This window comes from Microcebus murinus, chromosome 5, assembly GCF_040939455.1.
Source record: "Microcebus murinus isolate Inina chromosome 5, M.murinus_Inina_mat1.0, whole genome shotgun sequence".
In the NCBI taxonomy this organism is placed as follows: domain Eukaryota; kingdom Metazoa; phylum Chordata; class Mammalia; order Primates; family Cheirogaleidae; genus Microcebus; species Microcebus murinus.
In genome coordinates this window covers 112,390,938-112,415,747 of record NC_134108.1, presented here as the reverse complement: position 1 = coordinate 112,415,747, position 24,810 = coordinate 112,390,938, and the positions used below count along the sequence as shown (strand labels likewise).

General features: G+C 46.8%; 1 long non-coding RNA gene and 1 pseudogene across 3 annotated transcripts; both read right to left on the bottom strand.

Annotated features, from left to right (window-relative positions):
* Positions 1 to 9,072: 9,072 nt before the first annotated feature.
* On the bottom strand, positions 9,073 to 23,655 carry LOC105855406 (uncharacterized). 3 transcript variants are annotated; one of them, XR_012919356.1, is made up of 4 exons: positions 23,257 to 23,655; positions 19,909 to 20,081; positions 14,146 to 14,373; positions 9,073 to 10,126 (listed from the first exon to the last, which is right to left on the bottom strand). It is a non-coding gene; the product is annotated as an uncharacterized LOC105855406 (long non-coding RNA). The 3 variants fall into 3 exon arrangements; XR_012919355.1 differs by having other exon boundaries at positions 14,146 to 14,367; XR_012919357.1 differs by lacking the exon at positions 14,146 to 14,373 and having other exon boundaries at positions 23,257 to 23,654.
* On the bottom strand, positions 11,888 to 11,993 carry LOC142871175 (uncharacterized; annotated as a pseudogene).
* Positions 23,656 to 24,810: the final 1,155 nt, after the last annotated feature.

Here is a 24,810-nt window from a genome sequence, read left to right as displayed (position 1 = left end):
TGAGAATTCATGAAAAACAACTTCCTGTAAGCCCACTCCCCGCGCTGTCTTTTGCCCTTAAAAATCTGCTTGTAACAAAGGCCCAGTGGAGCTCCCATCCGAGGTTACTCCTGTCAGAGCTTCTGAGCACTGTCCTCACTTGGGCTGAAGTAAACTCTTTACATTGTATTTTGTGCCTTAGCCTCTTCCTTTTAGGTTGACAATAGAGTTTCAAGATTGTGTCCAACCTGGGTGTCCCTGGGTCTCTACAGTCATAACAAAATTTCAGCATCTTTCCTCAACCCCTGCAGAGCCCCCTTCTCCGTCCTTGTGTTTCTGGGGTTATGCGGGAAATTTCACGCGTGCTCTTAAATCCAGCCACCCAGGTAGACTGCAACTCTGTCTCCATCTCCTGCTGGGCGTCGCCGGTGACCTGGAGCCCTTGAGGCATCAGCTCTGCACTGGGGTGGGGGGAGGCCTGTTCCTGTCTTTGCGCCCGCCGAGTGGTGCCTGTGGGCTCCAGGGTCTGGCAGAGCTGTGCAGCCGCAGCGCCCACGCGGCACCGGCATTTGCATGGGCAGAGGCGGGACTGGACTAGCTGTGGTGACAAACGAGACATCCACTTACTCTGCTATTCAACAAATTCCTGAATTCCTCTTCCGCACCAGCCACATAGTGAATAAGATAAACTTGGTCTCTGTGCTGTGGGGTTTACAGTCTGGTGCAAGACCAAAAAACAACACACACACAAATTTTAAAAAGCAGTTATGATTTAATGTCCAACACTTTGTTATTGGGTCAAGTTTATCATGCCTGGCTGCTGCTTCTGCTTGGGTGAGTTCTGTGGAAGCCTGCAGCTCTCCGGCAAGCAGGCCCCACCAGGCCGCCTGTGAACCCTTGCTGTGCGGAAGGTGTCTGGTTTGTTTCGGCCCTCAGTGACAACCAAAAAAAAACACCACCTGAGTCTCTGGAAGAGCTTTCTTCTTTCCTCGTTCCACACCATGGTTTCCAAACTCCCCATTCCCAGCAGCAAAAACGGCTGGTGAAGAGACAGGCCAGGTGGCAGGGATAACTTCAAAATGTAAGAGGAGGCCAGGGCCTTGCCCCCGTGGGGAGGGGCGGTCCACGCAGGGACATGGGGAGGTGGGAGCAGGGAGAGGCCAGGGCTGAAGGAGGAGTGGGGAGGAGCCCGAGGCTGTCCTGGAGGGTCTGATGGTTCAGGGAGTCACACAGACAGCCCCCCAGCCTGGCCTGTCTCCAGACACTGTGTTTTGGACTTGAAAATCCTGAGTACCAGCCTTCCCTGGGGTTTTCTATGAGTGTGAAAAGTCTCCCCCACTCCCAAATGGCACCAGAGGAAACGTGTTCTGGCCTTTCTTGGTGGGGCTGCAGCTAGGGAACGAATCTCATGGAAAACATCGTGGTGAACAGACAGTGGGGCTGAGCCCTGGCTGCCCTGCACCCCGCTGCCGGAGTGAGGACACACCTGAGCCAAAGGCGAGGGGCCTGTGCCCAGGGCTGCTGGCAGAGGCCTCGGCCCTCTGACAGCCATCCAGGATTAAGCGTCTGCCTGGAATTTTAGCTTCCTGTCTAGCGAAAACCAGACACATCAATTGTTAATTTGTTTACTGTTAGATTCCTTTTATATAAGAAAGAAAATTTCAGATTTCCTTTTATATTTGCTCACTTTCCGGTTGGTCTGTGACTTGGAACACAGGACCTTTCTGTCCTTCCCTCTGCTAAGTGTCGATCAATCTGAAAACACACACATGAAAGCCGTAAGCAGTAAGAGAAAATGCTAGTTAATGGGACCATGTGATTCTTTTATCAAGTGAGAGAGTCCTTAATAATTCAAATAGTTTCACTCTTTTTGCCAGTAGGAAGTCCTGGAATTGATGTTATAAAGTCAGTTTAACAATTTTAAAAGGCCGACCCCACTGTGGGAAGGGTAGATCTCTGCACAGGTGTGCTCTCCTCTCCCACCCCTCCCTCCCCTCCCACCCTCCCTCCCCAGTCCTCAGTCCAGGCGCTTCAAGGAGCAGGTGGGCCCAACTGCGCTCAGGTGGGCTTCCTGCTAAGCCTGGAGGAATGCCTCTGAGCGGGAGGCTGACGGCGTTCCCGGCCCCTGGCAGGGACATGGGCGAGCGCCGTGGGTGACCTCCCAGGTGGAGCAGTCTGAAGGCTGTTCTCCAGAGGTGTGGGCTTCAAGCTTCGGCTGGTGACCATGGTTATGTAGTGCTGCAGACCATTCTGTGATGAACAGAGGGACTCTGGCAGTACAGAGGATGATAAGGGCCACTTTGTCAGCATGTCACCATGGCCCTAAGGTGGGGGCAGGTCATTTTGAGGTCCTTGCCGATAGCTTTCCTGGAGTCTAGGAGAGAGGTGCATGAGAGTCCCTTGGGCAAGTCCCCCCTCTCCTCCGGATGAAAGTGTCACAGACAGAATCAGGCATATAGGAATGTCAGGTTGTCACTTTAGGTGCCTTGAATAGAACACTTGTGTGAGCCTCTTTTGATTAACACGTTGCCAGCCACGCCCGCCCCACCTCCGAACCTTCAGCCCACCAGCCCACCCTTGGTGGCTCTGGATCCCAGTCAGGCACTAAAATCTCCAGCTTGCCTTGGATTAGCTCCACCCCCAGCTGAACAGCTGTGAGGTTTACCGTGGAGGGTCTCCAAGGGGCGGCTTCGCCACTCCCGCAGTCCAGTGGTTATCCATCACTGCCTATTCTGGTGTCCTAGTATGTGTATGATTTAGAATTAGAAGCACATAAAAAATGGTCTTATTATTGGCACTTCTGCCTCTAATCTCACTTTCCCTTCATGTCATCCTTTATAGCATTATGCAAATCTGATCATGGCCAGGTTCAATTTTTGTAAAAGGCTTCCCAGAGCCTACTGGATTTTTTTTTTTGTGTGTGTGTGTGTGTGTGTGTGTGTTTTTGACACAGAGTCTCACTGTGTTGACTGGGCTAGAGTGCTGTGGCATCAGCCTAGCTCACAGCAACCTCAATCTCCTGGGCTCAAGTGACCCTTCTGCCTCAGCCACCCGAGTAGCTGGGACTACAGGCATGTGCCACCATGCCCGGCTAATTTTTTCTATATATTTTTAGTTGGCCAATTAATTTCTTTCTATTTTTAGTAGAGACGGTGTCCCACTCCTGCTCAGGCTGGTTTCTAACTCTTGACCTTGAGCGATCTTCCCACCTTTGCCTCCCAGAGTGTTAGGATTACAGGCATGAGCCACCACACCCAGCCCAGACCCTACTGGATCTTATGACCCAAACCCCTTGGCAAGGCAGAGAAGTGCCTTGAAGAGAGCCTGTCTGATCCCAGGAAAGTTTTTTGCAGAAGATAGTTTTAGTGCCCACAAAGCAGCCATCCTCTACTTCCTTGCTTGCAAAGCTTTCACAAATTTTAGTTGTTGTTTTGGTTCTGCTTTTGCATATGCAGACACACCCTGGACATACTGCAAGTTCAGTTCCAGACCACTACAATCAAGGAAATATTGCAATACATCAAGTCATACAAATTTCTTTTGTTTCCAAGTGCATATAAAAGTTCTGTTTACGGCCGGGCGCGGTGGCTCACGCCTGTAATCCTAGCACTCTGGGAGCCCAAGGTGGGAGGATCGCTCAAGGTCAGGAGTTCAAAACCAGCCTGAGCAAGAGTGAGACACCGTCTCTACTAAAAATAGAAAGAAATTAATTGGCCAACTAAAAATATATAGAAAAAATTAGCCGGGCATGGTGGCACATGCCTGTAGTCCCAGCTACTCGGGTGGCTGAGGCAGAAGGGTCACTTGAGCCCAGGAGTTTGAGGTTGCTATGAACTAGGCTACACCACCACACTTTAGCCCAGGCAACAGAGTGAGACTCTGACTTAAAAAAAAAAAAAAAAATCCAGTAGGCTCTGGGAAGCCTTTTACAAAAATTGAACCTGGCCATGATAAGATTTGCATAATGCTATAAAGGATGATATGAAGGGAAAGTGAGATTAGAGGCAGAAGTGCCAATAATAAGGCCATTTTTTATGTGCTTCTAATTCTAAATCATACACATACTAGGACACCAGAACAGGCAGGTGATGGATAACCACTGGATGGATAACTACAAATGCTCTTAATGACATCTAGAATGGTGAATCCTTTCCAGAAGGTTTGCAATGGACTTTGCTCAGGTCCAACAGAGGAATCACTACTTATGACAGCGGTAGCCTTACAAAATGTATTTCTTAAATAATGAGACTTGAAAGTCAAAATGACTCCTTGATCTGAGGGCTGCAGAATGGATGTTGTGGTAGCAGCATAAAAACAACATTCATTTCCTTGTACGTCTTCATCAAAGTTCTTAGGTGACTAGATGCATTGTCAATGAGCAGTAATATTTTGAAAGCAATCCTTTTTTTCTGAGCAGTAGGACTCAAAATTGGGCTTAAAATATTCAGGAAGGCATGCTGTAAACAGATGTGCTATCATCCAGGCTTTGTTGTTCCATTTATAGACCACAGCCAGAGTAGATTTAGCATAGTTCTTAAGGGCCCCAGGATTTGAGGGAATGGCTAATGAGCACTGGCTTCAGCTTAAAGTCACCAGCAGTCTTAGCCTCTAACAAGAGTCAGTCTATCCTTTGAAGCTTTGAAGCTAGGAGTTGCTTTCTTCTCTCTAGTTATGAAAATCCTACATGGCATCTTCTTTCAATATAAGGCTAATCTGTCTACATGGATAATCTGTTATTTAGTGTAGCCATCATTATCAAGTGTCCTAGCTAGCTCTTCTGATAACTTGCTGCAGCTTCTGCGTCAGCCCCTGTGGCTTCACCCGGCACTTTCCTGTTACAGAGACGGCTTCTTTGGTTTGGCTGGCAAGAAGAGGAAGTTGGTTTGTTTTTGACATACAACTCATTTTTAAAACTTCAACAACAGGCCGGGCGCGGTGGCTCGCGCCTGTAATCCTAGCTCTCTGGGAGGCGGAGGCGGGCGGATTGTTCGAGGTCGGGAGTTCGAAACCAGCCTGAGCAAGAGCAAGACCCCGTCTCTACTATAAATAGAAAGAAACTAATTGGCCAACTAATATATATAGAAAAAATTAGCCGGGCATGGTGGCTCATGCCTGTAGTCCCAGCTACTCGGGAGGCTGAGGCAGGAGGATCGCTTGAGCCCAGGAGTTTGAGGTTACTGTGAGCTAGGCTGACGCCATGGCACTCACTCTAGCCTGGGCAACAGAGTGAGACTCTGTCTCAAAAAAAAAAAAAAAAAAAAAAAAAACTTCAACAACAACAATTAACGCTGTGTGTGTAAGAGAGAGAAAGAATAAATGTTTTGTACTGTTTTAAGCTACTCACTTTTGAGTAATTTGTTGTGTAGCCACAGATAACAAATACATTGGATTTTCACCAAATTTGAAGGGCTTTTTTTGACAAAGAATGATGTAAAAATATATGCTATGTGGGACACAATGTATCTAATTTAGTGGTTCTGTGGTGTCACCTCAAAGAAATTGTTACCAAAAGTTTGATACTTGTCCCCAAGGCCAAATTGGTGAGAATGAGGACGAGAGGTTTGAGGAAAAGGAAAGAGAAGTTTATTAATTTGTTGGCATCTCAAAAGACCAGCATTCTGCCTTTAAGCAGAAAAACAGGGCTTGTACAGGGAGGTTTTGGTGGTAGGGCACCGGCCTACTTGACCAGTGTCACCTGTCACAGCTTTGGGCTATTGCTGCTTAACTATAACCAGTGTTTTCAGTCTTGGGTCATTGTGACCTTATCTCCAGTGACCATGACCTTGTGATCTTTGTCCAGACAATTCTGTTTTAAGATAATAGAGAACAAACAGCAAAGAACATTTTTCTGCTCCTTTGATCACTGGCCTCAGGATGGAATGCAAGAGTTTATTTTTGTTTTTGTTTTTGTTTTTTTTTGTTGTTGTTGTTTTTTTTGAGACAGAGTCTGGCTTTGTTGTCCAGGCTAGAGTGAGTGCCGTGGCGTCAGCCTAGCTCACAGCAACCTCAAACTCCTGGGCTCGAGTGATCCTTCTGCCTCAGCCTCCCGAGTAGCTGGGACTACAGGCATGCGCCACCATGCCCGGCTAATTTTTTTTTTTTTTTTTTTTTTTTTTAGGGAGGGAAGGAAAGGAAGAAGGGAGGAAGGGTTAGGGGTCAAGAAGGGAGAGGGCAGTCTAATTTTTTATATACATATCAGTTGGCCAATTAATTTCTTTCTATTTATAGTAGAGATGGGGTCTCGCTCTTGCTCAGGCTGGTTTTGAACTCCTGACCTTGAGCAATCCGCCCGCCTCGGCCTCCCAGAGAGCTAGGATTACAGGCGTGAGCCACCGCGCCCAGCTGTTTTTGTTTTTTTTTTGAGACAGAGTCTCACTCTGTTGCCCAGGCTAGAGTGAGTGCCGTGGCGTCAGCCTAGCTCACAGCAACCTCAAACTCCTGGGCTCAAGCAATCCTGCTGCCTCAGCCTCCCGAGTAGCTGGGACTACAGGCACGCGCCACCATGCCCAGCTAATTTTTTCTATATATATTAGTTGGCCAATTAATTTCTTTCTATTTCTAGTAGAGACGGGGTCTCAGCTCTTGCTCAGGCTGGTTTCGAACTTCTGACCTTGAGCAATCCACCCGCCTCGGCCTCCCAGAGTGCTAGGATTATAGGCGTGAGCCACCGCACCTGGCAGGAATGCAAGTTTTAATTCCGAAAAAGGGGTGGGGGAATTTTAAAGAGACAACTCATAAAACATTTTATTGCCCTTTTCAGACCTTTCACTCTGCTACAAAATTGGCAGTCATACGCCAGAGCAAATCAAAGTGATGGGCAACATGAGACTGTTTACTGTCCAGCGGCTTCTTACATGGGCAAATCATGCTTTAGGCTGATTATTAATTTACTTATTTAATTTCAATTGGTAACAGGGAAGAACACAAAGGTTTAGCTAGTCTTTGATACAGAAATACCATCAACTGGCCTCCATATGTCATGGAGTTTTATGAAAGTCAAAGTAAGCAATACTGTTGCCAAACCCACAGAGGAGCTCCAGCCTAGGTCTGGTTGCTTGCTACACAGAAGGCCGAGTACTGAGAAAATGAGGATTGCCAAGGAAGAAGGGGAATTTATTATGGATGAGATCATCTGGGAGATGGAGAACTATAGGGGACTGACATATATTTTCCTATTTTAAGAATTAAAGTTAGTGAGTAATGTACGTGTTCTGCCCAAAGTGTTTTTTTTTTTTGACACAGAGTCTCACTTTGTTGCCCAGGCTAGAGTGAGTGCCGTGGCGTCAGCCTAGCTCACAGCAACCTCAAATTCCTGGGCTCAAGTGATCCTACTGCCTCAGCCTCCCAAGTAGCTGAGACTACAGGCATGTGCCACCATGCCCAGCTAATTTTTTCTATATATGTATTAGTTGGCCAATTAATTTCTTTCTATTTATAGTAGAGACGGGGTCTCGCTCTTGCTCAGGCTGGTTTCGAACTCCTGACCTGGAGCAATCCGCCCGCCTCGGCCTCCCAGAGTGCTAGGATTACAGGCGTGAGCCACCTCGCCTGGCCCTGCCCAAAGTGTTTGAGAGTAATGTGTTCCAGACAGACTCCCTGCGATAAACAAGGCTGTTGCCTAGAGGCATAACAAAGGACCTGAGCTGCAACTAGTAAGAGCAGCCCCACTCCATGGCATTGGGGGTCTGGAGCCCACACGATAAACATATTGTTCCTGTGATTGCTGTGTACACCCCATAGGATGACAGGTTAGTCAATAACGGGTAAGACCCCTCAAGGGAGGGGCGACCTAAGCCAGCACAGCCACCGGGGTTCAGCCAAAGATCTTAGGGGTCACCCTAAGAGAAGCTGGGGATGAGAAATGCCCCCTGTGGCTGCCTTGCCCATCCTTGCCAATCTCGGTCTGTGATCTATGCCTAGTGCCTAGAGCAACCACCTGGAAACCTTGAGTCAGGGGATATCTGCTTCCCTAAGGCTATGTATTTCGGAATTATGGCCATTGCTGCAATGCCTGGGAGGTTACGTACAAGGAACTAACTTTAATTTTTTAGAGTATAAAAATAAAACGGACCCGGTGTATTATTACTCAAGTCAGCCGTTTTTCTTTGTGTTCTGCATTTGTGTTTTATGTTCTGTGTTCATCCTCCGTCCTGTAAACGGGCCACAATAGAGAACTGCCTCAAATCCATCTCCCTGACCAACTGAGGGCAGAGGTTTTTTATAAGGGGTTCAGGAAGGTGGCTACGTGTATTAAAGCAGGTTGTGTTGAAAAGCAACACACAGGAGGTCTCATTCAGAAGTCACAGATTAGTGATAGACAGTGAGTCTTGGTGTTGTTATCCTGAGAAGAATCTGCCATTTCTGGGAGACAATTCAAAAGGTAAAATGGTTAGCTAAACAGGAAGATTATAAAGTTCTGCTCACCAAGCCCTACAGGCCTGGGAATCCAAAGTGTACGAAAGCTGCAGGGAAAACATACATGGATGGGTGGGTGTCATTTTGTTTTTTCACGGAGCCAGTTACAATGTCAAATAATGTGAGGTTTGTATCTCTGTGATTATATATCAGTCAAGAAAGGTAGACTTTGCTATGGCAAAAAAAATCTTGAAAATCTTAAGATGTTCACAACATCCAAGATTTATTTTTGCTCATACTATATATGTGTCCATTGCAGGTTAGCTATGGCTCTGTGCATGTCATCTCACACCAGGACCCAGGTGGCAGAGCAGCCTCTAGCACATTCCTAGACCTCTGTGATTCCCTCCAAATGCGGCTCTATGGACCACCCACCCTGGTCCACTCACTGACATGTGCCTGTGTGTGCACACGCGCGCATATGCACGGGTGGGCACACACACACATCTCCAGTGCCCCCGTCTCTCTTCTCTGGTGGCTTTCTCTAGTGCCATGAGAACTTGCCAGACATTGAGGGCAGCCCCAAAGTGCCAGGGAATGAATGTCTCTGAAGGGTATCAGGGTATGCCATTCCAAAGTGTGCCATCTTGGCATAAGGATTGCTTTGAGCTGAAGACAATTATTAGGTTGGTGCAAAAGTAATTGTGGTTTTGGACCATGAATTTTAAATCATTATAACCAGGCTCAAACGCATCTTTATTAATTAAAATAGGAGCCATTACAATCAACATATTTTTGCCGAGAAATAAGTATGTTTATTCCTGTAGCATAAAAATCTGTGCTTCAGGATTAGCAGAACTTTTGAAAAGCATTTTCTGCGTCCTGCTAGTTGTGGAAGCATTTTCCCTGCAAAAAGTTTTCAAGATGCTCCAAGAAGTGGCAGTCAGTTGGCGAGAGATCAGGTGAGTATGGCAGATGAGGCAAAACTTCGTTGTCCAGTTCATTCAACTTTTGAAATATTGGTCGCACAACGTGCGGTCGGGCGTTGTTCTGGAGAACTGGGCCCTTTCTGTTGACCAATGCCGGCTGCAGGTGTTGCAGTTTTCGGTGCATGTCATTGATCTGCTGAGCACACTTCTCATCTGCAGTGGTTTCGCCAGGATTCAGAAAGCTGTAGTGGATCAGACCGGCAGGAGACCACCAAACAGTGGCCATGACCTTTTTTTGGTGCAAATTTGGCTTTGGGAAGTGCTTTGGAGCTTCTTCTTGGTCCAACCACTGAGCTGCTGAGCTGGTAATCAGTGGTTTTACAAAATCCACTTTTCGTTGCAGGTCACAATCCGATAGAGAAATGGTTTGTTGTTGCTGAGTAAAAGAAGAGAAGACCACACTTAAAATGATAATTTTCCTTAATATTCAGTCAGCTCATGAGGCACCCACTTATCGAGCTTTTTCACCTTTCCAATTTGCTTTAAATGCCAAATGGACTGTAGAATGGTCGACGTTGAGTTCTTTGGCAACTTCTCGTGTGGTTGTAAGGGGATCAGCTTCAATGATCGCTCTCAGTCGGTCGTTGTCAACTTCCGATGGCCGGCCACTGCATCCTCATCTCAAGGTCCTCGTCTCCTTTGCAAAAATTCTTGACCCACCACCACACTGTATGTTCGTTAGCAGTTCCTGAGCCAAATGTGTTGTTGATGTTGCGAGTTTTCTCCACTGCTTTACGACCCATTTTGAACTGGAATAAGAAAATCACTGGAATTTGTTTTTTGTCTAACATCATTTCCATAGTCTGAAATAAATATAAAATAAACAGGAAGTAATAAGTCATTAGCAAAAAAAAAATAAAGCAAAAAATGTGCATTAAAATGATGTATAACATAACTACATTTGTTTAAGAATGTATTCCAATATCAAATGGCAAATTTCAACAATGCTGAAACTGCAATTACTTTTACACTAACCTAATAGCTTTCTTCCCTCTGCCTTTCTAAAACAAGGATATAAATTTCTCTTTGTAAAGGTAACATAAATTTCATAAATTTCCACCTGTAAAGATGACTCCCCTTCCCATATGAGGAAGAGCACTCCAGAGGCAAGTCTTATCACATGAAAGGCTCTTATCTGTGTGACAAATCTTACTAAACAACCCTTATTTACCAAACATTTTCTAGTCACTTTCCCATAAATTACCCCCCAGAGACCCAAACCCCTTTTCATTTGTCAACTAGAAGAAGAGATTATCTTCTTCACACTTTATCACAATTTGTTAACACCTTTCTACAGCTCACAAGTTTTCTCTTGTCTCAAGTGCCATCTGTTAAGAACCTTAGATGTCAACACACCATCTTGTCCATTAGTGAGAGTAGAGGTTTACCACCAAATTTGCAAATGAAAACATCAAGAATGGAGAAAGGTGACATAATATTTTCCAGAAAAGGTGACATTCTTCTCCTAGCATGGAAAGACTAATGGGTTATCTGAATAATATCAACAATCCACGACAGTTCTGTCTAGACAACAAGAAAAAAAAAATAGAAAACCAGGAGAGAATGTTATAAATCTGCCTGCATCAAGGAATACAACGCCCACATGAAAGGCATTGACTGTGTGGATCAATTCCTTTTGTGTTCTTGCATTCCAAGGAAAACAATGAAATGGACAAAAAAAGTAGTGCTGTACCTTATAAACTGTGGACTTTTCAATTCATTTAGGGTGTACAATGTCCTCAAATCCACAAGCAGAAATGAAGTATAAATAGGTTTTGCTATCGGTGGCGAGAGACTGGATAATGGATGACAATAATGAAGGCTGTCCAGAACCAGAAAAATCTGTCCAGCCCTTCCCCTGGGGTGCAAGGAGAGCACCTCATAAAGATCACCCAAAAGGTTGTCAGGTGATATGAAGCAGCATGAACCTACATGTATTCCACCGAGTGGAAAGAAAAAATTTCCTACGAGAGCCTGCAGAGTTTGTGCCACCCATGGAAAAAGGAGCGAATCTAGATACTTATGTAAATTTTGTTTGGTCCCTCTTCATAGAGGAAAATGTTTTACGCAGTACCATACATTAAAAAAAATTAGGAACTTTAATTGTTAAATTAGTTGTTTGTTTGTTTTTATAAATAAAAATGTTATAATTATTGAAAAACAACACCTGCAGTGCATTATGATCTGTAGTTATGATGATTTAAATAACGTGCAGTTTGCCCAAAAAAGTGCGGTCCCTGGCATATGTCTTAGAGATTTCTATGTGGTTCAAAATGTGTTAAAATGGTATATAAGCCCCAAATCCTTGAGTCACATTGTTTTTGTGAACTTCTGTGTGTACATATATAATTAAATCTGTTTTATCTTCCTCCTGATAATGTCTTTTGTCAGTTTAATTCACATGGCCTCATTTATTGGACTTAAGAGAGTAGAGGAAAAAGGTTTTCCTCCCCTTTTTCCTCCTCTACACCTCCAAGGGCAACTCATCAGTGAAGGAGTTTAGGGGATTTCACCTACTTCAACTCCTTGGTATAAAGAGGTTTTTTTTTTCTCTTCCTTTCTTTTTATTTTAATAGTCATCATGGTGGAGTATTGGGAAAAGTTTTCAATTAGCAATAATCATGCTTCGGATAAACCTCACTGGCTATGATACTGCTACTGCACAAAGCTTTGTTGTGGCCTGTTTACAGGACGGAGGATAAACACAGAACACAGACGCAGAACACAAAGAAAAATGCGGACACACATACAGACGGTTGACTCAAGTAGTAATACACCGGGTCAGTTTTATTTTTATACTCTAAAACATTAAAGTTAGTTCCTTGTATGTAACCACCCAGGCATTTCAGCAATGGCCATAATTCCGGAATACGTAGCCTTAGGGAAGCAGATATCCCCTGGCTCAAGGTTTCCAGGTCGTTGCTCTAGGCGCCAGGCATAGATCACGGACCGAGATTAGCAAGGATGGGCAAGGCAAGCCACAGGGGGCATTTCTCATCCCCAGCTTTTCTTAGGGTGACCCCTAAGATCTTCAGCTGAACCCCCAGCGGCTGTGCTGGCTTAGGTTGCCCCTCCTTTGAGGGGTCTTACCCGTCATTGACTAACGAGCCATTTTATGTGGTGTTTATCGTGTGGCCTCCAGACCCCCAATGGTGTGGGGCGGAGCAGCTCTTGCTTACTTGCAATTCAGGTCCTTTGTTATGCCTCTAGGCAGCAGCTTTATTACAGGGAGCCTGTCCAGAACACATTGCTTTCAAATACTCTGGGCAGAACACGTAAGATACTAACTTTAATTCTTAAACTAGGAAAATATGTGTCAGTCCCCTACAAAGCTTAAAAAGTATTTTGAATTAAAGGCCCTTAAAGATCAACAGGCATTGGAAGGGGCTTTCCCTCTATCTGCATAAAACCAGCAGACCCATCGAAAGTAACAATTGCCTTTCTTTTGCCTCCCTGTTATCCTAATATGTTGCAGGAAAGAAGATCAAGAATGCGACCATGGCCAGGCGCGGTAGCTCACGCTGTTAGGGACCGACCTTCCACAACCCCACCGGACAGAAAAACAGAGACATCGAGGATGTAATTACGCAAGAGGAGGTTTGTTTTCTGGCTAGCCAGGGTCCAAGCCCCAGAGCACCAACGCAGTGGCCACTCTCGCAGGCAAGGACCCCGACTGGGGTTGCAGCGTGCCTTTTATCCCTATGGTGCATACGCTATGCAGTGGCTGATCACGTGTGGATCATGCATTGACCTTTAACATGATTGGTTGGCTGGTAGCCCCACTATACAGGGGTTCGAACAATGCAAAGTTGGCGCAAACAAGCAAGCAAGCAACAGTTTCCAGAAGCTGGATGTTGGTTCCGGCTTCACTGGGGGTGTGGGCCTTGCAGGTATGCAATGTCTCGACCCCTCACAACGCCTGTAATCTTACCACTCTGGGAGGCTGAGGCAGGAGGATTGCTTGAGGTTAGGAGTTCAAGACCAGCCTGAGCAAGAGCAAGACCCCGTCTCTACTAAAAATAGAAAGAAATTAACCAGACAACTAAAAATCTCTCTCTCTCTCTCTCTCTCTCTCTCTCTCTATATATATATATATATATATATATATATATATATATATATATATATATATATATATATTTAGCTGGACTGTCCCGACCCGCAGGACCTTTTGTTACTTGTGGGGTCAAGGGGGACTGTGCCTGAAAGAGATGGGCAAGAGAAAGGAACAAGACCAAGCAAAGAGTTGTCAAGGTCTACTTTACTTGGATTCTTTGTAGGTTTATAAGCATACAGAAACAAAGAAGTAGAAACAGAAAAATAGAGTGGGGCGACGATGGGACTTGGGTCTGGGTTAATCAGACCCAATCAGCGTCTTATCGGTATCCTGTTTGTGACTGGTTACTCATCTCCAACCTGGCAGGTGGTCGGGAACAATTGCAGTCAGCACTCCCTGGAGCATCCCGTGGTCAGCATGTCATGGAATGCATTCTTCTCGGAGCTATAGCTGGAATTTTCCAGGGCGAAGCCCATGCGTAGGACGAGTCATAGGGGAGTTGAGGGTCTTTGAGGGTCCTTGCCTCTAACATCTCCCCCTCTCTTTATTAATATGAGGGAGATTTATATAGGTGGTTGGAGAGCCTGTTTTAGGCTACGCGATGGGCTTTTGTGACCAGCACCCCAAATATAAGATTGGGCAATTAACCTGAAGGTGAGGCCTCTGTCTTAGGCTATGTAGGTGGCATCTAGCTCTGGCACTTTTGATTATGAAGTGTGCCCCCGGGCATGGACCTACAATATTTCCGTCATGGAGTCACCTCACCGTCGGCGGGGTGTGCATCTGGTACACGGCATCGCAATAATCTCATCATGGGCGTCTTCACAGCCTTTGGAACCAACTGCGTTCTATGTCTGAGGCAAGGTCTGAGAAATTTAGACCTTCAGTGGGTGTGTTGGGAGACTCTCCACGGAGGTCTTCTCTGGGGCCTCTTTGTTCTAGCCGTTGGTAAAACACGGAGACCGATTTTTGTGTAGCTGCGTCTACCTGTGACTTGACAAAATTAGTTAGTTTTTTGAATGCCCAAGGCCTAAAGGTGAGGAGCAACAGAAAACCTACAAGCGGCCCTAAGACACTGGGAAGCAATGTGGATAGCCAGGGGGATGTGGAAAACCAATTTTGATGCCATGCTTCACTCTGTTCTCTCCGTTTTTTTCTATCTTCTAGGCTCTGTCTAACTCTCTCAATGCTATCTTTTACCAGACCTGTTTTGTCTGCATAGAAGCAAAATTTTTCTTTAAGTGCTGCGCACAAACCTCTCTCTTGGAGGAACACTAAGTCTAGGCCTCTTTTATTTTGTAATACTACCTCAGAAAGTGAAGCGAGGGATTCTTTGAGATATTTTAGGCCCTGCTGTAGCTCTTGGAGATTATTATCGATGGCAGCAGAGAGCTGCAGGTATTGCTGGTTGGAGGTGACTAGAGAGGCTATGCCTGTTCCAGCCCCTGTGGCGCCAAGGCCTAGAACAACTGCGAGTGTTATGGCCGTGATGGGCTCTCTCTTTTTTTGGGGCATTGTGGTGCCATGCTCCCAAAATTTGAGCAATTTGTCAGCAGGATGTACAGTGAGTCTGGGGAAGAGCATGACTAACACACAATATTCTCTATGCTCAAGAAACATTGCAGTGACTACATACGGGGTAAGGCTGGAAGAACAAGCAAAATAAGAGGTGTTAGATGCCTGAATATACTGAAAGGTGGAGTCGACAGTAATTGACTGATTGCATATTTTTTTTAAGGGTGCGGGGGGGGGGGGAAGCATTCTTGGGCTAAGAAGGCAAAGGTCTAGGCCTGTGATTTGGCTGAGTGTCAGGCCATCAGGGGTCTCTAGGCCCCATCTGAGTTTGCTGGTGTCGTTAGTAAATAATCCTGGAATGGGGGAGACTCTTGTTTTTTTGGGAAATATTATAGGTGTCTGATAGAGGAACTGAATTAGTTTATTAGGGGGGTAATGATTATTTAGTTTGCCCTGGAAAGACGTACAGTTAACTGCCCAATCATCATCATTTTGTATTAGCCACCGAATTTGAGAAGCATTGTAAGGGAGTATTATGATATCTGGATCCTTTCTAAAGAGCTTAAAGGAGTTTTCTTGCCCCAAGCGAATAATCTTAGCTACTAAGTAAGGGTAGTGGGAAGGACTTTAGGGGGGGAAGCCGACAGGTGAACCCAAAAGAGAGGCTTGCCCTGCCAAAAGAGTCCCGTGGGCGAAAAGGGGGTAGGGAGGACAATAAAGTACAAGGGGAATCTGGGGAGAAGTAGCCAATGGCCTGGGCATTTATGGCCTGCTCGACCAACTTAAGCGCTTGCTGCCCTTCTTTAGTTAGGGAGCATGGAGAGGTTGGATGGGCATCTCCCTGCAGGATGTCAAATAGGGGTTTTAACTGTCTTATAGTGAGTTTTAAATATGGGCGAAGCCAATTAATGTCGCCTAGAAGGCACTGAAAATCATTAAGGCATTGAAGAGAGTCTTTTCTGATTTGCACCTTTTGAGAGAGGACTTTATTGGGGAGCAATTTAAAGCCTAGGAACAGGTGAGGGGGGCAAACCTGAATCTTTTTAGGGGACAGGGGGAGGCCTCGAGCTTGTAAGGCCGAGACAACCTGCATGGTAACTTGAAGTAAGGTTGCCTCGTCGGCTCCGGCGAGAAGAAATGTCATCTATATAATGAATTATATATAGCTGAGGATGTTGAATTTTAAAAGAATCAATTGTCTGAGCCACATATTTTTGGCAAAGGGTGGGGCTGTTGGCCATGCCTTGAGGTAATACTTGCCATTGGAAATGCGGAGAGGGTCCTATACAGTTTATTACCAGGAGACTGAAAGCAAAGCGCTTGCAGTCATCTGGGTGCAATGGTATGGAGAAAAAGCAGTCTTTCAGGTCAATGACTATTTTATAGTAGCCTTTGGGGATAGCTACGGGCGAAGGCAAACCAGGCTGGAGTGCCCCCATGGGAATCATTGTTTGGTTAACAGCCCGTAAGTCTTGTAGCAGCCGCCACTTTCCAGTCTTTTTTTGAATGACGAAAATGGGGGTGTTCTATGGTGAAGTAGAGGGCTCTATGTGTCCGGCAGCTAATTGTTCCTGCACCAACGCTGTAGCTGCGGCTGGCTTGTTAGACGGGAGGGGCCACTGATCGATCTAGACAGGTGAGTCACTTTTCTAAGTGATTTTATCTGCCTGAAGTGCAGGGGGATCAATGGCCCTTACGAAAAATGGTCTTTGAACCCTAGTCCTGATTTGTCTGACTTAGGGAGGGTGGTTAAGGGTGCTCTTAGTCCCTGACCCTCTTTGCCTAAACCCTGTCCTGGGAGGAATCTCTGTTTAAGCATTTGGCTGGCTGCACATAATGACATTCATTTGTGCAAGGATATCACGTCCCCATAAGTTAACAGGTAGGATCGGGACTATAAAGGGTTGAGTGGTGCCTCTATTTCCCTCAGAGTCTTCCCATATCAAAATTTTTGAGCTCTGGAGAGTATCTCTAGACTGTCCTATACCTTGTAAGTGCCTAAGGGAGGGCTGCAGTGGCCATGAATTGGGCCAGGCGTCTTGGGCAATAACCGTGGAATCGGCACCTGGATCAAGAAGGCCTTTAAAAAGTTTACCATCTAATTTTAGCTGCAGGGTGGGCCGCTCTTTGGTGATAGCTTGGACCCAATAGAGATTAGAAGAGCCAGGGCAGGAAGCACCTCGTTAGCGGCAATGGCTGGGAAGGATGTATTAAGGGGCAAGGGTAATGCCTGAGCTAAGCGCTGTCCCTTAGAGACATACACAGGGCCGGTAAGCGCACTGGCTAAGATGTTAATTTTTCTGGTAAAGTCATTATCTACTATGGAGGGGTGGACTATGAGCCCTGCAAGAGTGGAGGAGGCTCGGCCCAGAATAAAAAAGAACATATTAGCCGGGGGGGGGGTCCCAAAGGAGCCAGTGGGCAAAATCTGAACCCATCCTCAGGTCTTAATATTGTTTCGGAGGAGGCACACAAGTCCACTCCTGCGCTCCCTGTGGTTGCTCGGAGGAGTCTAGAGTCTGGGGGCTCTCTTGTCGGCTGTTCTCCGAGGCCAACTGAAATTGAATAGGACGGGGGCCCGGGGCTGGCCCCTCAGGCCGTTTCCCGAGAGGGGGGCAAGGGGTTTCTAAAGACATCAGTCTTGGAGCGGCATTGACTGGCCCAATGCTTTCCCCTCTTACAGCGAGGACAGAGGGAGGGGGGCTGGGCAGGCCTGCCTGGCGGCTCACTGAGGTTAGGGGCAGCAGAGGAGACGGCTAGGGGGCACTGCCTCGCAAAGTGCCCTGGTTGACCGCATTTAAAGTAGTCCCTCTGTGCCTCGGTCCCTTGGATGGCGGCCCCAACCGCAAGCTGCACGGCCTGCGATACCTTATGGGCGAAGGGGTCAACATCATTACACATTCTAATCATGTCATTAAGGTCTTTATTTTTGAGTTTACCCCTGAGGATAGCCCTGCAAGTGCTGTTGGCATTTTCATAGGCCAATTGTTTAATAAGCCTATTATTCTCATCTTCGTGTCTGAGGGTTCGTTTAGCAGACTCTAAAAGCCTGCCCATAAATTTACTAAAACCCTCTTGAGCTCCCTGGGTGATTTTTGTCAGGGGAGTAAGAACAGATCCCGTAGAGGGAAGTGTTCGCCAAGCGCTGAAGGCGGCTGCGGCGGTCTGGGACAAAAGTCCAATTGGGATTCTCCTTTGGCGCTGTTCAGTAGCAAATTTCTCCTGTCCGCTAAGCTTTTCAAGGGTCTAAGATGCAGAATTGGGGTTTTTTAAATTATTAGCAGCCGTGGTCTGACAGCGGTCGAGAAAGTCGGCCTTCCAAGAGAGGAACTACCTGCGAGAAAGGACCGCCTGTACTAGTTTGACCCATTCTCCAGGAAGCAGGTAGCCGCCCCTGAGGCTGCCTCTAGAAGGGAGTAGGTAAAGGGTGCATTGGGCCCATACGCCCTAATGGCAGAATTCAGTTCTTTTAAGGTTTTAAACTTTAGTCTGCGAAATTCAGTGGGCTCTGCAGTGGGCTCCGGGACTGTCTCCTCCCGGGGGTCATCACTTTCACTTTCCCTTTCTTTCTCTTTTGTATTTTCGTCATCTGAATCTTGGGGCGGGGACTGGCTAGAAGAAGGGGCGGCAAGGTCTCCTTGCCTATTAGACCTGGTAACTACCGGGAATGCTAGGGCTTTATGGGAGGACTTTGAGGATTTTTTATTTAAGGTGGCGTATGACTGGGCGGTCTCATGAACGTGGGTGGCTAATGAAGACAGAATCTTTAAGCGTATCTTGGAGGGAGGACAAGTCTTTGGAAAGCTGGGCAAATTCTTTTTGAAGTTGTAAGACATCTTTTAATTGTGTAACCCTTTGACTTAAGTCTTTTTTGGCACGCAAAAGTAAGGGCATTGTAAGGGGAGGCATTAACGAAGGTGCGCAAATCTGGGGCGCGTAAGGAGGAGGCCATTCGGGATCGTGATATTGGGCTGCTTTCTCTCTGAGGGTTGCCTCTTCTGCGGGGTCGAGGGACTCTTGGAGGGGTTGTTTCTTGAACACCGGGTAATTGAATGCATGAGGGGCTGTACCCTCGGGTAAGGGAGGATAGAGGGTCTTGGTGTCTGGCCTACTAATCAGGGGCTTGTCTCTAGATGTCTGGAGCTCAGCCGAGGGGTCCTGAGGGGGCATATTAATACAAACTGAGGGGCAAGGGGAAGGGCATGTTGGTCTCTCAGGATCATTAGGGGAAGCCGACCCTCCGGTCGCCTGTAAAGACGTTCTCGAAGCGGACTGCGACACGGGTCGGAGGCAGAATTTTGCTACTGAGAGCAGTTGCTTTTTATTGGGGTCTGAATCTGCTCCCTCAACAACATCTCTGATTAGTCCCCAGTACGAGAAAACGGATACAGGGACGGCATCTGGGCCCTGATTTAGAAGTAAATTGTTTAGATCTCTGCCTACCTTTTGCCATTTGCGTGGGTGAATTTCAGGTCCACTAACAATAAACCAAGGACAAGCACAATCAATGAACACAAAAAACTTTACTAGGTCCTTTTTCTTAACTCTAATTCCTCTCTCTCTGAGAGAGGCCTTGAGATCCTTGATAAAAATGGCCTCTTTAGCCGGGCGTGGTGGCTCACGCCTGTAATCCTAGCACTTTGGGAGGCTGAGGCGGGCGGATTGCTCAAGGTCAGGAGTTCGAAACCAGCCTGAGCAAGAGCAAGACCCCGTCTCTACTATAAATAGAAAGAAATTAATTGGCCAACTAATATATATAGAAAAAATTAGATGGGCATGGTGGCGCATGCCTGTAGTCCCAGCTACTCGGGAGGCTGAGGCAGCAGGATTGCTTGAGCCCAGGAGTTTGAGGTTGCTGTGAGCTAGGCTGACGCCACGGCACTCACTCTAGCCTGGGCAACAAGCGAGACTCTGTCTCAAAAAAAAAAAAAAAAAAAAAAAAAAAGGCCTCTTTAGACAATGAATGGCCCATGGCCCATCTCGATGGGATGACAATGTAAAAAATCTACTCACCAGACCGTCGATTCTGTGAGCGGCAGAAAGGAGGTCTCTTTAGGGATTCTCCGGAGAACTGTCTGTAAACCGCGTGCATCTGACAAAAGTCCGTACCTCGGGCCCCACGTTGGGCGCCACTTGTCCCGACCCTCGGGACCTTCTGTTACTTGTGGGGTCAAAGGGGACCGTGCCTGAAAGAGATGGGCAAGAGAAAGGAACGAGACCAAGCAAAGAGTTGTCAAGGTCTACTTTACTTGGATTCTTTGTAGGTTTATAAGCATACAGAAACAAGGAAGTAGAAACAGAAAAATAGAGTGGGGCAGCGTCTTATCGGTATCCTGTTTGTGACTGATTACTCATCTCCAACCTGGCAGGTGGTCGGGAACAATTGCAGTCAGCACTCCCTGGAGCATCCCGTGGTCAGCACGTCATGAAATGCATTCTTCTCAGAGCTATAGCTAGAATTTTCCAGGGCGAAGCCCGTGCGTAAGACGAGTCATAAGAGAGTTGAGGGTCTTTGAGGGTCCTTGCCTCTAACACTGGACATGGTGGCACATGCCTGTAATCTCAGCTACTTGGGAGGCTGAGGCAGGAGGATGGCTTGAGCCCAGGAGTTTGAGGTTGCTGTGAGCTAGGCTGACACCATGGCACTCTAGTGCCTGGACAAGAGTAAAACTCTGTCTCGAAAAAAAAAAAGTGCAACCAGACCTGGCCCAATTCATTTTAAAGATAATACCTGTATCTCAGGCAAATTTAATTTTTCCAAAGAGAATCATTTAGAAGTCAATGTGTTCCCCCCCCCATCCAGTCATTCTCCCAAGTACCTATTCATGCTCCCTAGTAACCATTTATTGCCCCTAAACAGAATTACCTATATTCCACATCTTCCCCACCCCACTAAAATGAGGGTATATAAACTTCTGGACCACACTGGAATATTGGGTGATTGCTGTGATTCCCCCCTGCACCTGGTAAATAAATCTCTTTCTCTTATTGTTAGTAATCTGCCTAAGTGTGAGTTGATCTTTCAGCGAACCTTGTGGGGGCAGGGAGGAAGTTTCCTCTCACACCTATCAATGAGGGACAGAGTTGGTAGGCAAACAATGCAACTTCTCCATTCCCTGAAAGGGAAAGTTTTGAGGAACATTCTGTATGGCTTCTTAGATGGTTCCAAAAGTTTTAAGTCCCAATTGCCCCCAATAGTAGCCTGCTCATTAGCACATACTTCATTGGCTCTTCTCCCTTCCCTGGCTCACTCTTCCCAGCTCTTCACTTGTGCTTCCTGGGATTCCCCCACCCCAAATAAACTACTTATATCCAAGTCCTTGTCTCAGTTTAACTAGCCGTCTCTCTCTCTCTCCTATTTCAAACAAGGTAATAGAAATCGTTGTACACATCTTTGCACACCAGTACAAATACATCAATCTGTCAGATAAATTCCTACTAGTAGAACTGTTAGGTAAAAGAAAATACACAATTAACATTTTTTTTTTTTGAGACAGAGTCTCTCACTTTGTTGCCTGGGCTAGAGTGCCATGGCGTCAGCCTGGCTCACAGCAACGTCAAACTCCTTGGCTCAGGAAATTCTTCTGCCTCAGCCTCCCCAGTAGCTGGGACTACAGGCACGCACCACCATGCCAGGCTAATTTTTTCCTATATATTTTTACTTGGCCAATTAATGTCTTTTCTATTTTTAGTAAAGACAGGGTCTCACTCTTGCTCAGGCTGGTTTCAAACTCCTGACTCTTGCTCAGGCTGGTTTCAAACAATGCCCGCCTCTCAGAGTGCTAGGATTACAGGTGTGAGCCACCACTCCTGGCCCACAATTAATATTTTCATAGATACTGCCATTTCCTTCAACAATTTGTGTATATTTATTTGGGAAAAATTCTAAACATTCTCACTTCAATTCTTGAGTTTATCATGTAAATTTTCTTTGGATTTTCTCCTAGGTGTCTGCTCCATGGCCTCCTCCCTTAATGAATCACTCCTCCCCTCCCCCACTCATATAGCCCAGAGTGCCCCAGGTTCTAACTTCCTTGCGCTGGATCTCTCAGGATCGGAGAGCCTTGGCCTTAACCAGGATTCCATCACTGCAGGTTTTCATTGGAGACTCCTAAAGGCCCAGGTTTAGTTTAGGTCTGCTGTGAGGGCTAGAACTTGAATAATGAATAGAGGGATCTTTTTGGAAGGAAAAATATTTTCATGGACTTGACTTAAATTACTTTTTAAATTTAAATATATGCAAATTATGCACCCAAACACAGCTAACTGTGAATTCTTTATGCTTATAACTTAAGCAGTTATAAAACCAAAAGAAAGTAGCAATAAATACAAACAAAAGTAGAAAGGCAAGTTTGAAATTAACATTGATTTAATATGATGAAGACTGTTGTTTGCCTGAAATGAAGTTGCTGCTGGCAACCTGAACAGGTACTGCCCCATGCAGATTCTTATACATTTGGCACAGATATTCCACTGTGCACCCGGTAATGATTCGGTTCTTCCCCTTCTCATGTCTATTCAAATTACCAAAAATTCTTTGTTAGTTCTTGTCTCCTGGCCTTTACTTGGTCCAAATGCACCCAAGACAATTAGAGCTATAAATAGGTAAACACAAACACAAAATGCAGGCAACTCACAAGCAGGTCCAGGATCAATTACATATGCTCCAAAATTATGCTTATAATACTTTTCAGACATTACCAAGGAAACGAAAACATGGAATTTAATAATTTTCACAGGGTATTTATGGGTTCTCAGGAGTCCAGAGATCTCAGTTTGAGAAACACTATCTTAGCATTAACCTTGACTGCCAGTGTGACCTTGACCAAATTATTTGCCATTTTTGGATCTCTGTACATTCTTTGTGAAGAAACAAGAATGATTTCAGTCACCAGTATTCTTGCAAGTTGAAGGAAGTTAGAGGAATTAAAGACAACATCCCAAGATTTTCAAGGACTAGAAAAGAAGGGAGAAGAATTTATTATAGGCCACTAGAGGGAAACAATGGTGGCCAAGCCCCTCAGGCTGGCTTTGGCTTTGGAGTCAAAAAGACTCAGATTTGAATTCCAGATCTGCAGTTACTCTGAGTGTGTGTGTGCATGGTGGGCGCAAGGAGGGGACAAGTTATTTAACTTCTCTAGTCCTCAGTTTCTACCCTGTTAAGTGGGCATATTTCAAAATGCCACATCGCAGAGCTGCCGTGAGGGCCAAATGAGATGGCTCAGGAGCGCTGAAAGCAGAGCCCGGCGACTGCAAGGCTCGTAACGATCCCAACAGGCTGCTGAGAACGCCACAGGCTTTTTAGCAAAGGACAACAGAAGAAAGTCGAGATTCTAAGATTCTGTCCGTAAATGGCAGTACCTCTGAGGCGTGCACCCGATCCGCCGCGCGGCTGCCTGGGCTGCACTCAGCCTCTCGGCCGCCGTCTCGGGCCGTCGCCGCGGGGATCTTCCAGCCGGTGCTGCCCAGCCCGCCCGGCTTTCGCCTCCCACTTCCCGCAGCTGGCGTCGGCCACCCGCGCGGCCGCCCACGCGGGCCGCGGCTCAGCCCGCACGGCGGGGCTTCTACACCACCCTGCCCCTTTTGGAAGAGTGAGGCGGAGGCATCTAGGAGAGATCCTCAGAGGGAAGCGGCAACCTGGCCCAGGTCTAAGGCAGATGACGGCCTCTCGGCGACCGGTTTTCGGCACGCGAAGAGCGCCGCCCGCGCCGCGCGAGGGCGCCGAGGAGACAGCCGCGCGCACGCGCGGAAGCGCCCAGCTGCGCCGCGCCTCCTCCCGCCTCGCCGTGGCTCGCGCCGCGCCGCTCCGGGCTGAGGGCGGGGCGAAGCACCAGGGGCGCGGGACGGGAGGAAGCTGGGGTGAACGCCCCCCTTCCCTCGGCCATTGCTCTGAACGGTGCATCCAATACGCTGCTGCCTTTACAATTTTTTTCATTTTTATTTTGTTTTAGAGACAGAGTCTCGCTGTGCGGCGCAGGCTGTACTGCAGGGGCTATTCATACGCGGCCACACTTACAGTTCACTGCAGCCTCGAACTCCCAGCCTCAGCCTCCAGAGTAGCAGAGACTACCTACAGGTGCCCGCAAGACTTCTAAATAAATCTACTTGAACATAAATCTTTACTTGAAAGGGGGTTCAAGTAAAATTTTAAAAAATTTTAAAAAAAGAACGTGAATCTAATCATTTCATTTCCCAGCTCGAAACCCAAGGCCCTTCCTCCTCACCTTCAGAATAAGCCAAACTACGAAATCTGCCTTCCTGGCTCTGCTCTGGTGCCTGCCTCTGCTTCCTCAGCGGGAACAGCCCTGGCTGTCTCGCCTCAGTCTCAACCTGACCCCAGGCCAGTTCTAGCCCAGCTCCTCCATGAGGTCTTCCTCAGTGTCGCCTCCGGCCCCCTCCGGAGGACCTGGCCTGTCCCTCCCCAGGATTGCCACGGCCCCTCCAGCTCTGCTACAGCACGGGAGGGGGGCCTTTCTTCTGCAGTACAGACTTACCTATACCTGCTTACACCTTTCCAGACTGTAAATGCCTCTCTGGGTCAGAGCCCTGCCCTAGGTAATCTCTTAAATTACTTCTGTGGAATGAATTAGGAGGTGGAACTCAGAGATCCCAGGTGACACATCAGAAAGCTACAAAGGAAGATCATGTTAATGGGGTTATGATGGTTGCTTCCATCAAGTGGGCCGGTACTTTAGGGTTGCTATCTCATTGTCATCTAAACAGACTCCATTTCACTAGCGAGGGAACTGGGATGCTGCAGTGGCAGTGGCAGTTTCGGTCCCCCCCTCAGAGGCAAAGCCTGCTTTCGCCCCTCTTCCTCGGGATCTGGGAGCTGCAGCATCACTCCCTCCCTCCCTACTCCACCCTCCCTAGCGTAATCAGTCACCTTCAGCTTTGGGATCAGAGTTTCCAAAC